Source organism: Gossypium arboreum, chromosome 3 (assembly GCF_025698485.1).
Source record: "Gossypium arboreum isolate Shixiya-1 chromosome 3, ASM2569848v2, whole genome shotgun sequence".
In the NCBI taxonomy this organism is placed as follows: Eukaryota; Viridiplantae; Streptophyta; class Magnoliopsida; order Malvales; family Malvaceae; genus Gossypium; species Gossypium arboreum.
Window position 1 is genome coordinate 138580476 of NC_069072.1, and position 15026 is coordinate 138595501.

The following is a 15026-nucleotide window of genomic DNA, read 5'->3' on the forward strand; positions in this document are numbered from 1 at the left end:
TGAACCTCAACTATAAATAGGCCTTCTCATTTCTCATTTCAATTCATCCCAACCAATCTTTCTCTCTTAGATTTCGGAGATAATTGAGCACTAAGTTTCAAATGAGAAGCAAGTGGGGTACTTACATGTTTAGTGTTTTCATTTACACCAAAACATTGTAATACCTTTTTCAGATATTGCTTCTGATTCAAACAAAGCTTGCCTCTCTGTCTATCTCTACTTATCTCCATGTCGAGAATCTTCTTGGCCTCACCTAGATCTTTCATCTCGAACTCTTAATTCAACTGAGCCTTCAGCTTATCTATCTCTTTTTGGCTCTTCGAAGCGATTAACATATCATCAACATACAAGAGTAGATAAATGAAAGATCCGTCATGCAGCTTCTGCAAATACACACAATTGTCATATTTTCTTCTTGTGTACTTCTGCCTTTTCATAAAGCTATCAAATCGCTTGTACCACTGCCTCGGGGATTGCTTCAATCCATATAGCGATTTGTTCAACTTACAAACCCAATTTCTACCACCAGCATTTATGTATCCTTCGGTGAGTCATATAGATCTCTCTTCTAACTCACCATGCAAGAAAGCCGTCTTAACATCAAGTTGAGCTAGCTCCAAATTTAACTGTGCTACCAAGGCCAACAAAATTCTAATGGAGGAATGCTTCGCTACAGGGGAAAATACATCATTGTAGTCAATTCCCTCCTTCTGAGCGTAGCCTTTAGCTACCAATCTTGCCTTGTAGCGAATATCTTTCTTGCTAGGAGATCCATCTTTCTTTACGAATACCCATTTGCATCCGATTACCCTTTTACCTTTCGGTAATTGCGCCAACTCCCAAGTATTGTTCTTCCGGAGAGACTGCATTTCTTCATCCATGGCGCATTTCCATTTGTCACTTTCTAAGCTTTGCATTGCTTCTTGATAAGTGACAGGAATATCATCATCAACAACGGGAAGGGCGTAGGCCACCATATCAGTAAATCGAGCAGGTTTACGAATTTCTCTCCTTGGCCTTGCAACTGCAACTGGTTCTGGTGTACTTAATGGTTCTTGGGTCAGAACCTCTTCAACCTCTAATTCCTCCATTGTGGCTGGAGAATTAGACTTATTAACTGGGCAAATCCCCATCTGCTCAAACTCCACCTGTTTTGGAGTACACTCCACCTGTTGTGGAGTATCGCTCGTCTGAATATCTTTATCTGCTACCTTTTTCAATGTGGCAGATTCATCAAAGGTAACATCTCTGCTACAGATCATTTTCTTTGTGCCTAAGCACCAAAGACGAAATCCCTTCACTCCAGAAGTGATTCCCATAAAGAGAGCTTTCTTTGCCCTCGGATCTAACTTTGACTCCTTCACATGGTAATATGCAGTGGATCCAAACACATGTAAGGAATCATAATCTGTAGCCGGTTTTCCAGACCATACCTCTATATGAGTTTTTCTTTCTAATGCAGATGATGGCAAACGATTAACAAGATGACCAGCGTATGTCACAACCTCAGCCCAAAATTACTTGCCCAACCCAGCATTGGACAACATACATCGAACTTTCTCCAGCAATGTTCGATTCATACGCTCTGCCACTCCATTCTGTTGTGGTGTATCCCTAACTGTGAAGTGTCGAACAATACCATACTCTTGGCACACATCGAAGAACGGATCATTTCTATATTCCCCTCCATTGTCTGTCCTAAGCCGCTTGATTTTCTTGCCAGTCTGGTTTTCGATCATAGTTTTCCATTTAAGAAAAACTCCAAGCACTTCATCCTTAGTTTTCATGGTATACACCCAAACTCTTCTGGAAAAGTCATCAAAAAAAGTAACATAGTAGTGTTTTCCTCCCAACGACGGTGTTTTGGAAGGCCCCCACACATCTGAGTGAACATATTCCAAAATACCTTTTGTATTATGGATAGCAGTGTCAATTTCACTCTCTTTGCTTTCCCGAACACAATGCTCGCAAAATTTTAATTTGCAAGCCTTTGCACCTTTCAACAATCCTTGCTTTGCCAGAATTTGCAAGGATTTTTCGCTGGCATGTCCCAACTTCATATGCCACAACTGTATTGAGTCCAAGTCTTTGTTACCGAAAGCTGCAGCGACTACTCCAATAACTGTACTACCTTGGTAGTAATACAAGTTATTTTTCCTAATGCTCTTCAATATTACAAGTGCGCCAGATGTCACTTTCAAAACCCCATCTCTCATAGTAACAACTGAACCATTGGATTCCAAAGCTCCCAATAAGATGAGATTTTTCTTCAAACTGGGCACATACCGAACATCAGTCAGAACTCTGGTTGATCCATCTTGATTCTTTAATTGGATTGAACCTATCCCAACAGTTTTATAGGCATTATCATTGCCCATATAAACAACTCCTCCATTTAGTTCTACTAAATCAGAGAACCACTCCCGATTAGGGGACATATGATAGGTACAACCCGAATCCAAAATCCACTCATCTGAATGAAATGACGATGATGATGCAACCAGTGATAGTTCAGAGTCACTAGTATCATGCTTTGCAACACAAGCATCTACAGCAGCTTTTCCCTTATTCTTCAGCTTTGGACAATTTTTCTTCCAGTGGCCTTTCTTATGACAAAAGGCACATTCATCTTTCCCGAGTCGGACTTTGACTTTGATCTCCCTTCGAGTTTTCTTCCGAGTGTATGAACGACCTCGGACTACTAAAGCTTCAGATCTCGATTGAGTTTTTCTGTTTGTCCTTCTTTCTCTGTTCATAACTGTATAAGGCCGCACAGACTTCGCTCAGAGATATATCACTCCTGCCATGAAGTAGAGTAGTTTCTAGGAACTCAAACTCCTCAGGAAGTGACCCCAATAGCATCAAAGTCAAATCTTCATCTTTGAATGTCTCATCCATATTTAGCAAATCAGTGACTAACTGATTAAATTTGGTGATGTGATCATTCATTGTGGTACCTGGGACATAAGTGAAGCGAAACAGTCTTTTCTTCAAGTGGAGCTTATTTTGACTGTTTTTCTTCAAAAATTTTTCTTCAAGTGCCACCCACAACTTATTTGCAGAAGTCTCCTTTGAAAAGGCATACCTCTGCTCTCGAGAAAGGTATGATCGAATTGTGCCACATGCCAACCGATTGATCGCCTTCCAATCTTTCTCCTGTACTGTAACGCCCCCTTTACCCGAGACCGTCGCCGGAGTCGAGCACGAGGCATTACTAAACTTATTTGAGCACTTAAACAAATTCAAACAATTTATATCACACTTTCCAGACAAGCTGTCCAACTGTGTCATAGTTGCTAAATAATTCATATCTCGAGTTATAAAACTCAAATCCAAATCCGTAAATTTTCTCTGAATTTATACTCATATATCTACTTACCAATTTTTTCTAGAATTTTGGTCAAGCCAATTAGTACAGTTTATTATTTAAAATCTCCCTGTTTCAGGGTTTGACTACTCTGACCTTTGTGTATTACGAATCAGATATCTCTCTGTACAGAATTCAATGACTATGCCGTTTGTCTCTAATAAAACTAGACTCAATAAGGAATCTGTACATATAAAGTATGACTTCTAATTATCTTTGTAAAATTTATGGTGAATTTCAAAGTCAGAACAGGGGATCCAGAAATCGCTCTGGCCCTGTTTCACAAAAATTTAAACATCTCATAAAATATAGCTCATATACCTGTTTTGCTTCTTCCATATGAAAATAGACTCATCGAGATTCGATTCCATAATTTATTCATTATTTAATTCCATTTCTACTATTTTTAGTGATTTTCAAAGTCAAACTACTACTACTTACCGAAAACTGTTTTAGTACAAATATTGTTAACTAGTTTATAACATCTTTACTTCAATTCATTCAAACTCTATACATGCCATATAAATCTTCAAACTTAAAACAAAAGCTACCGGAATTGATCTGGATAGTGTGCTTTGTTGTGTTGATCCGATCTACCCACTTCACTTCAAGTCAATCTACATAAAAATATTAAACACACACAAGTAAGCTTATTGAAGCTTAGTAAGTTCATAGGTTAAAAGTAATGCTTACCAAACATAATATTTCCAAACAATACCAAAACACTTACTAAAGTTTCCTGCGATTCACAACCATTGTTATAATAATTCACATAGTTAAGCTCAACAAGAACAACTACTCAATCTCTTCCATTTGGATCACTTCTCTTTATTTCTTATAATCAAATTAGGAAACGACTTACGAAATTGAGTACGTCGTTGCTCAATGCCACGATTCACAACTCAGTATGGTTTTCCTCATTGAAATACCATACCTACATTTTCAACTCGGTATGGGAAATGCCATACCTACATTTTTAACTCGGTATGGATTTGATAATACCATACCTACATTTCACAGCTCAGTATGGATAATACCATACCCACATTTCACAACTCAGTATGGATGATACCATACCTACATTTCACACTTTGCCATGGAACAACCATGGTCTTATCCGTCAATTCATCACACGTCACGATACTGAATGTACTCAATCCTGCGTTTTCCTAATTTGCATTTCCACATTTATTCTTTCATTAACAAAATCTACACAATCCCACAACAAATTAGTATATAATAACACATTATAAACTTCAATCATTCACAAATAAACATCTAAATTCAACCATATAAACTTACCCGCTAATTTGTAGAAGATATTGAAATTTAGGGACTATTCATAACTTTTTCTTTTCCTCGTTCTTCTTTGGATTCTTGATCTATAATATAAAATATTTCTACTCATTAGCATTTATTTGATTTCTATTTCACTTCACAATTTATGCTGTTCAAATTTCGAAATTGCACTTTTACCCCAAAATTTACAGTTTTCACAATTTAGTCCCTACTCAATTCACCCATCAATTGAACTAATTTTTCTCAATTAACACTTTATTTTATCATTATAAACTATTTCAAAATCTTTTATATTCTGAATTTCAACAGCAACCTTCAATTCACAACTTTTTCACAATTAGGTCCTAAATATCATTTCCTATCAAAATCACTTAATAAAACCACCTTAATATGAAATTAGAACTTAAATTTCATAATAATTCATCATAAAATTCCCTTATCAATCCAGGGTAACTTCCAATTTCACCCATAAAATCAAAAACTAATGAATTCTACAAGTGGACCTAATTGTAAAAGTCATAAAAACATAAAATTATCAAGAAAAAGCAAGAATTAGACTCACATGATGTAAAAATATGAAAACCAGCTTTCTCCAGACCTTCTATGGCGTTTTGCTGAGAAATTATGAAGAAAATGTCTAGATTTTTCAATTACATCATTATTTAACTATTAACTTTTATCTATTTCCAATTTTGCCCCTTGTTCACATTGTTTTCTTGCTTATTTCATACCCAAACCGTCCAGCCATTAACCTTTGGGTCTAATTGCTCTTTAAATCCATCTTTTAAATACTTAAGCTATTTACTCACAATTTAACAAATTTTGTGCTATTTTCAATTTAATCCTTTTCAATTAATTAGCCATCCAAACGTTAAAATTTTCTAACTGAAACTTTAATACTAACTCAATGACACTCCATAAATATTTATAAAAATATTTATAGCTCGATTTTCAACTTTGAGGTCTCGATACCCCATTTTTGACCCGTTTGACCTAATAAATTCTTTTAATTCACTAATTTCACCATTTCACAAATTCTTCTAAATTCTTACTTGACTCATAAATATTAAATTACTATCTTGTTCAATCTTATTTGTCGAATTTAGTGATCTCAAATCACCATTTCCGACACCACTGAAAATTAGGCCGTTACATGTACATCATCTGGTTTCTCTTCATCAATGGAAATGTCTAGACCCTGCTGAAAAAGGGCATCTAGAACCTCACTTTGCCACATACCAAAATGGCCCGTGCCATCAAAGATCTCCACGGCCAATCTTGCATTTGCAATTGTCGGTCTTGTCCACATGGATGATGTTGAAGCTCCTAAACCGACCGTTTTTTCCATAATCTTTCAATATACCTAAGGAAATCTTTTCTGATGTGGAAGATCAGTTTAAACTGCAACCACAGAGCATACTACGATTAACCTTCGGCTCTTGATACCACTTATTGTTTCAATAGGGTCGGAAGCGTGTAAATTATTGTACTAAAAAATCACACAAAGTTCAATTCCCAAGGAAGAGAGGTGGATCACAGGGATCTCTTAAATACCAAGTCTTTCCTTAGTCAGAATATCCCTTTTATAGTAATTTAATAGCACAATTAAATACTACTATTATACCCTCAAATATTGAAAGAAAAATAGGACAAAAAAAAAAGAACACAAGAGTTTTAACGAGGTTCGGTAAATTATACCTACGTCCTCGGGTACTAACACCAGATGATAACTTTACTATCTCCAAAGTATTACAAACAAATAGAATTCCTTAAGAATTCTCAAATGGGAGAAGAGAGAAATCTAAGAGAGAAAGATTGGTTGGGATGAATTGAAATGAGAAATGAGAAGGCCTATTTATAGTTGAGGTTCAAGGACCAAACAATAAATAGCCTATTATCTAAAGGACCAAAAAAAATTATCCCATGCCACTTTTTCAAAGTCAACTTTAGGGTGCTAAACTTGCACCACTTGGATTGTTTGTCATTAAAATTGTCTACCATTAATCATAATGTTAACAATGCGAAGCCTCTCCAAATTAACAACATTTATAATTTCAGCGTGTCCTCAATTAGAGGCAAGATGTTCCAAGGAAAGTGGCCTTGAGTGGTCCAAGATTTCCCACATTTGTAGAACCTCAATTATATGCAAGCGGTAAGTTCAATATCTGAAACCAAAACACCTGTACTTTTTGCTTTTGATAAAAGAATGTCATTTTTCTCTAAATTCTTATAATTATTCTCCTTGTTCTTTTCCTCCTAAACTCTTTTGTCTAGTTTCAAACTAAACTTTCATTTTTTTTGCGGCATTTTCGCCAGACCTTTACAAGATTTGGATGGATATGAAGACTTATCGTCTCAGAAGTAAATATATAGATAGAAAAGTAAGTTCTTTTTTTATTCCCCATTTCTTTTCAATGCAATTTACATCAGTTCATTCTTCCTGTGATTATCTTTGCATTTTAGTAGACAACCTTTTAATTTTGCTTTGATAAACATTTCATGGATATGAGAAGTCCCTTTGTGTATATAGTCATTTTGGCAATTCTTTTAAGTATTTGGTCGATTTCTCCATTTAGACAAGATATTTCCCTTCAACTTGGTAGGCTTATTTATTTATTTATTCTTTTTAAAAATAAGAGGTTAATTGTTCACAAATTTGATTGATTAATCCATATGACAGATTTTTTGGCTTAATTTTGCAGGATTCACTAATTAGCTTGTACAGCTCAAAGACTCATCAGTCATAGAGAGAACGTAGAAACTAAATTTATCCACCGAAAAGTAAGTCCAGGTCACAATTTCTTTTCCATGAAATTGATGACACTTGTGCAATTTATTAACTTTTAATTTTGTTTTGATGAAGACTACTTAAAAATTTATTTTCAAATTTTAACAAACTATATAATTTAACTTTCTTTGTGTTTTGACCACTTATTTTACCTTGCTTATGAAGTCTTTGGTTTTGCAACTTATCTGAAGCATTAAGGATTACTACGTATAAAGCTCTAGTCACATCTGTGAGGTATTCATTATCGTTCTTGTCTTCTTGAAGCCCATTCTTAGTTTGCTTCCAATGGAAGTTATGGTACTACCAACCTTGTTCCATTTTTACCCAAATCAGCAGTTCTTCACAACATATCACGTACTTGTTCATTGCAGCCAGCCTATCTTGCCGCTTTACCTCCGTTCTCTCTGTTTTCCAGAAGGCATCAACTATTATAGTAGGTCAACTAAACAAGAATACTGCTGATGAAAATTTTTCAAAACTCTACTCACTAGGTAATTATCATTGTTTATGCATTTTGATCACTTATTTTAACTTGTTTGTAATGTCTTTGGTCATGCAACATTTGCTAAATATATCTCCTACTTGTCTGAAGCATCAAGGATTATGAATAAGGGTTCTCATGAGATCCAACTGGAATTTGCTTTGTTCCTGAATCCCATTCTTGTTTAGCTCCTGATGGAAGCACTTAGGATAGCCACCCGTTATGGTACTAACCTTGTTACATGTTTCTCCAAGTCGGCTGTCCTTGACAAACATATCATCTGCTTGTTCATCATATCTTGCTGCTTTACCACCATTCTCTTTCTTAACCTAGCCTTTTGCATTTTGGCAGGCAAAGTGTCTCCCTGCAGAGAAGTGGTGTTACTTCAGATCATAGAGGAAGTCTCTTGCAAGAATCTTCGATATGAGAGATCCAGGCATGCTTCAGATAGGTCAGTGATGAGTGATGACCAACTTAAATTTTAATCTGAGGATTAAACTTTTTTTCTCTACGTAAAGATTTATGATTTTGCTTTATCAGATGAGCTAGTGAGCTAAAAGGCCTCAGCCAAGACCATAGAGGCCCAGCACCATACATGGGGTATTGGAAAAGCTCATACACCATACATGAATGGTGTGACTACTTGATGCTATTGAGCTGTGTTTGATTGCAGTCACAGAAAAGGTCCAAGTCAGCTGTGACTACTTGTACAGATTTAGTTTTGCTGTACATAAATGTTTCTGACAAATCAAACAGGCAAAAGCTGCATTTTTCCAGAAGGCATCAATTATTATAGTAAGTCAACTAAACAGGAAGACTGCTTATGAAAACTTTTCAAATTTCAACTCACTAGGTAATTATCATTGTTTATGCATTTTGACCACTTCTTTTGCCTTCTTGTCTTCAGTCATGCAACATCACCCAAGTATTTCTCCTACTTGTCTGAAGCATCAAGGACTGTGAATAAGGTTTTTCGTGATATCCGACCGGAATTTAGTTCTGTTCCTGAAAGCCATTCTTGTTCTGCTCCTGACAGAAGCACTTGCGATTGCCACCCCGTTATGGAACTAACCTTGGCTACCCAAATCAGCTGTCCTTGACAACATATTGTATGCTTGTTCATTGCAGCATCTTGCCACTTTACCACCATTCTCTTTCTTAACCTATGCCTTCTGCATTTTTGCCGGCGAAGTGTCTCCCTGTAGAGAAATGGTGTTACTTAAGGTAAATAGAGGAAGACTTTTGCAAGACTCTTTGATTTGAGAGATCCGGACATGCTTCAAATAGGTCAGTGATAAAACAACTAAAATTCAAATCCAAGGGTAAAATTTTTGTCTCCATGTAAATATTTATGATTTTGCTTTATCTGATGGGGTAGTAAGCTAGAAGGCCTTAGCCACGACCGGAGAGTACCAGCACCAGATTTGATTGGAAAAGCTATTCACAAAGGTACTTTTCCCTCGTAGAATTTCTAGGAGCTAAAACTTATTGAGTTCACCAATTGGATTGCCTTGGAAATAAAAATAGTAACTTAGTTTATTATAAGTACTGTGTTTGGATTTTATCAGGAAAAGGAGCTAGCATCTGTGTATCGAGCTAAGTTGAAGAGTTGAGCTTCCATCTCATAATCCAAAATAGTCAGAAAAAAAAGTTGGCTACCCTGTATTTATATCAAAGAGAGCTTGCTAGTGCCGATTATAATTGTCAGCTTCAACGGTGGCACGTCAGTGCAAACTTTACATGCGAGAATCAAGCCAAGTAAAGATTGTTTCAATACAATCAAAGTTCTCTTAAATAAAAGTTTTGATCTTCAAGGAATTTGATGATAGTAAGATGTTTTTAGTGGGATTAGTGAATGTCATTGGTTGTACTTGAACGCCCCTTTTATGAGGTTAATTGTAGAAATTGGAGAGCATTTTATTTGTTAAATCAGGAACTACTTTTTTAGTGCAAAACTGGAAGTAAACTGAATTGTGTTCATCAGCTTGGATCTAAGCTTTGAAGGGGAAAAGATTTAGAGGGAGAGTTATTTACTTAGAAGTATAGTAGTGAAGTTGTAACTTGCTGAGTGAATTGCCTCTGAATAAGGCTCTGCATTCGTAGGAAATTTCCAAACTCTTTCTCGAAAATGCTGGAGAAATGTTTAAACAGTGACCAATAATGAATTAAAGATTCTCTGCGGTCGTATGCAGGAACTTTTATGAGTCTTATCCAGTGATACATCGCCATGATGTATTTAACCTGTTTTTATTTGGTTTAAATTGTGCTATTAGTCCTTATATTATCCATAAATTATAGATTTTATTTCTATACTTTAGTTGGGTCCATTTTAATTCCTATATCTTTTGAGTTGTAAAATTTCGGTATTATTACACATGAAATGATATGTACATTTTATTATTTTCATTTATTATTCAAAAATAATTAATAAATTTAATAGATCTTGTTTACACATTAAATTTTTGAAAAATTGAGAAGTAAAAAATTAAAATATCCAAATGAAAATATGAATTAAATTTATAACTTTACACATAATGCAAGTTTAATGATAAAACTCAACCAAATAAATTTAACTATTACTTTTTAAATTAGGATTGAAATTTCAGTATTCGAAAGGTAACCAAACAACTAATACATAAATTGACATTTTATTTTTCTTATTGATAGATTTAGCACTTAATATTTATATTTTTATCAATATAATTATTACTTTTTTAGCTAAATTTAACCTCAACTTTTCAAAGAGAGGTATAGTTCACCACCAATTTTTCAAAAAAGCCGGACTTATTGTTTATAATAGAAATATTGATTAAAACATTACAGTTTTTAAACATAACAATTTGCATGTCAATCTACACTTACTTCAAGCTCTCTCTCTCTCTTTTTTTTTAATGCTCTTCATAATTTTTATAATCTTAATTTTTTTTATTTTTAAATTATTTGTCAACATATAAAAAATAAATCGTGCCGTATCAGGATGAAATATACATTGAGTATCACACTAATTGTCATGCCAACATCATCAAAAAAAATAATATTTTAGTTATCATTTCTAATAAAATAAAGTAGCACTAATCAACATCGCTTTCACCGTAGTTTTGGCATAAGGATTGGAGACGAATACTTGTATGATCTTTAGTAACTTTTTCTTCTTCTTTCTTCTCTGGTTTCTTCTTCACAGCCGAGATTATCACCGATAACTTGAATGGACGACTCCCCGAACCACTTGGACCTTCTGTTAACGAACAAATACGTTCATTATCATATTCGTAATACAAAATCAATATATATTAATTCAAAACAGTTATAAACATTAGTCAGTCAGTCATTTCCAAAATTTTATTTCAAGGATCTTTGAATCTTTTCAGATACATACGATGATAGATTTTGCAAATATTTGGATTGAACATCAGTAATTCACTTACAGTCAACAACAGAGATGGTGTAATAACAAGCGTTAGGTGGTTAGCAAGATTGCCAGAAAGCACTGATGGGACGGTGAAGCCTTGGTGCTCACGTATTTTAGTAAGGTGTTGTTTTAAATAAAATGCAATGATATTTGAATAGTTCTAGGCTTTGAACCAATTAGATCGAGATCTGATGCGGATATATGAAAAAAATGAATTGATGATGTATACTGCAAATACCTTTACTACTGGAATCATCAGGCAAACTAGCTTTTGTCAAAGCATCTGTAGGGTTACTTGAAGATTCTTCTGACAACTTTCTCCTCTGCACACTGTTAGAATTAAGTGACCCAAATTCTTATTTAAATAAAATACGATGGAAAATAAAATAAAAGTAAAATCCATATAGAACTAGACTTCTTTTATTTTATTTTTAGAATAAGGTTTTTAAACCTTATTAAACTCCATCTATTTTATATTGATTAGGATAAGGTGTTTCAATCCTACTAGAATATGGCTTTGCAAGCCTATAAATAGACATAGTCTATTCCTCTTGTATTTGAGTAAAAAATTTTTCGACATAGTGAATTTTCTTCTCCTCTCGCCTGTGGTTTTTTTCCGAAAGGGTTTCCACGTAAAATTTATGTGTTCTTTATTTTATTTATTTTATTCTATTTTATTTTTAACAAATTGGTATCGAGCTTCCGGTTATTCATCTCGATCACGGTAATGGCGTCTTTGAAGTATGAAATTCATTGTTGGATCGCAACACCGATTTGCGTTGTGGCAAATTAAGATGCAAGCGCTTCTTGCAGATGGATCTAGAGGATGCCCTGCTAGGATAGATAAGATGCCTTCGACATTAACAGATGAAGAGAAGAAGCGTAAGGATCGAAAGGCATTAACACAATTACATCGCATTTGTCCAACGAAATTTTGCGGGATGTGATGAAAGAAAAACTGCCACGCATTATGGAAGAGGCTAGAACAAATATGTATGTCGAAAACTCTAACAAGCAAGTTGCATATGAAGCGGCGTCTTTATGCTCATCGTTTGGAGGAAGGTGCGTCAGACACGAACACTTAATGTGTTTAAAGAAATTCTCTCAAACTTGGAGGCCATGGAGGTTCGGTATGATAAGGAAGATCTAGGGTTGATTCTACTTTGTTCGTTGCCCGTCTTATTCAACCTTTAGAGACACGATTTTATATAGCCGAGTCTCTCACAGTTGATGAGGTTTATGATTCTTTAACCTCGTATGATAAGATGAAGCATCTTGTGGTTAAACCCAACTCTCGGGGAGAGGGTCTCATTGTTCGTGGGAGACAAGACCGAATGTTGATGATGATCGTGGTAGAACACGAGAACGGAATCCTCGTGGTAAATCTAAGGGTAGATCGAAATCTTCAAACAGAGGTAAAACTTGCAACTTCGCAAGAAGAAAGGGCACATTAAATCTGAGTGCTATAAGCTACAAAATAAGATTAAAAGGAGGCTGCGAATCAAAAGGAAAACAAATGAAAATTCCGGTGAAGGCGATGTTGTAGAAGACTACAATGATGGTGAACTTCTAGTTGCTTCATCAATGATTCTAAAGTAAGCGAGAGTGGATACTTGATTCAGGCTGCACCTTCCACATGAGTCCCAATCGGGATTGGTTTACAACTTATGAAACAGTATCTGAAGGTGTTGTTTTGATGGGAAATAATGCTTCATGTAAAATCGCAGGTGTTGGAACAATTAAAGTTAAGATGTTTGATGGAGTTGTCAGAACACTTAGTGACGTGCGGCATGTTCCAGAATTGAAAAGAAATTTAATTTCGTTGAGTACTCTTGATTCAAAAGGGTACAGATACACAACTGAAAGTGGGGTTTTAAAGATTTCAAAGGGTCCCTTGTTGTGATGAAAGGGCAAAGAAAGATTGCCAAGTTATATGTTTCTGAGGTTCTCTCATTCTCGGTGATGCAAATTGTCGCTTCCTCTTCCTTGTCGATGATGATATTACTAAACTTTGGCATATGCGCCTAGGGCATATGAGTGAGAATGGCATGGCGAATTAAGCAAAGAGGACTTCTTAATGGGCAAGGAATTTGCAAACTGAATTTCTGTGAGCACTGTGTTTTTGGGAAGCAAAAGAGAGTTCGATTCACTAGAGGAATCCATAACACGAAGGAAACGTTGGAGTATATCCATTCGATCTGTGGGGCCGTCCAGTGCCTTCGAGAGGTGGAGCTAATTATATGCTAACCTTTATTGATGATTTTTCCGAAAAGTTTGGGCGTTCTTCACGAAGCGAAAAGCGATGTGTTTTCCACATTTAAGTCTTGGAAAATTATGATTGAAAAAGCAGACGGAAAAGCAGATAAAATACCTCCGCATGCACAATGGCTTAGAGTTCGCTCGATGAGTTTAATAGATTGTGCAAGTCGAAGGATCATGAGACACTTGACGATTCGTCATACTCTACTGACAAAAGCGGCGTTGCGAGCGAATGAACGAACGATCATGGAGAAGGTTCGATGTATGTTGTCAAATGCCAACTTACCAAGTCATTTTGGGCGTAAGCGACCTCTCTCGCATGTTTTTGATCAACCGATCTCCATCCGTTGCCATTGAGAAAAAGACTCCACAAGAGGTATGGTCCGTAATCCCGCTAATTATTCGATTTAAAGATTTTTGGGTGTCCTGCGTATGCTCATGTTGATAATGGAAAATTGGAACCAAGATCCATTAAATGCGTTTTCTTGGTTATAAAGTGGTGTAAAAGGCTATAAGTTATGGTGTCCTGAAAATAGAAAAGTTGTGATTAGCAGAGATGTTGTTTTTGATGAAACGCTATGCTACCTAACTTATCTCTTAAAGACTCTTCCAATAAAGAAAACCAAAAGCATGTGGAGCATCGATTAATACGTAATCAACTCCTCAAGCCGATACAAAAATTGAGAATAGAGTTGCTTCTTCACCGCAATACTCTATCGCCAAAAACAGGACAAGAAGAGAAATTAAACCTCCAAAGAAGTATGCCGAGGTTGATCTAGTTGCTTATGCTTTAAATGTGGTGAAGATATAGATGCGAATCAAGAGCCATTTAATTATTCCGAGGCGATTAGTGTGAAGACTCGAAAAAGTGGATGTTTGCTATGCAAGAGGAGATGGAATCACTCCACAAAAAAGAACATGGGATCTTGTAAAACTTCCTAAAGGTAAAAAGGTCATTCGTTGTAAATGGGTGTTTAAAAAGAAAGAAGGGACTCAGGAGTTGAAGAACCCGGATATAAAGCAAGGCTTGTTGCAAAGGGTGACGGTCAGTGCCATCTTTCTTACAAAAGATCAAATGTTTCATGAGAGAACAAAACACATTGATATTCGGTATCATTTTGTTCGTGATATTATTGCTCGTGGTGATATTGTTGTGAGCAAAATTAGCACTCATGAAAATCCTGCAGATATAATGACTAAGTCACTTCCTATAACCAAGTTTGAGCATTGCTTAGACTTGGTTGGTGTTCATTGTTGAAGTTAAACCCTTAAGGGGTTTTTGGAAGAGGTGAAGAACTTGTTTATTGAAAGTTCGCGATGAAGAACTTGTTCATTGAGAATTTGTGTCAAGGTGGAGATTGTTAGAATTAAGTGACCCAAATTCTTATTTAAATAAAATACGATGGAAAATAAAATAAAAGTA

General features: G+C 35.5%; 1 long non-coding RNA gene across 1 annotated transcript; it reads left to right on the plus strand.

The window, feature by feature from the left end:
* The first annotated feature begins 8850 nt into the window (after positions 1-8850).
* LOC128290470 (uncharacterized) lies at positions 8851-10130 on the plus strand. The gene is made up of 3 exons (XR_008280331.1): positions 8851-9222; positions 9314-9384; positions 9504-10130. It is a non-coding gene; the product is annotated as an uncharacterized LOC128290470 (long non-coding RNA).
* The last annotated feature ends 4896 nt before the right edge of the window (positions 10131-15026 follow it).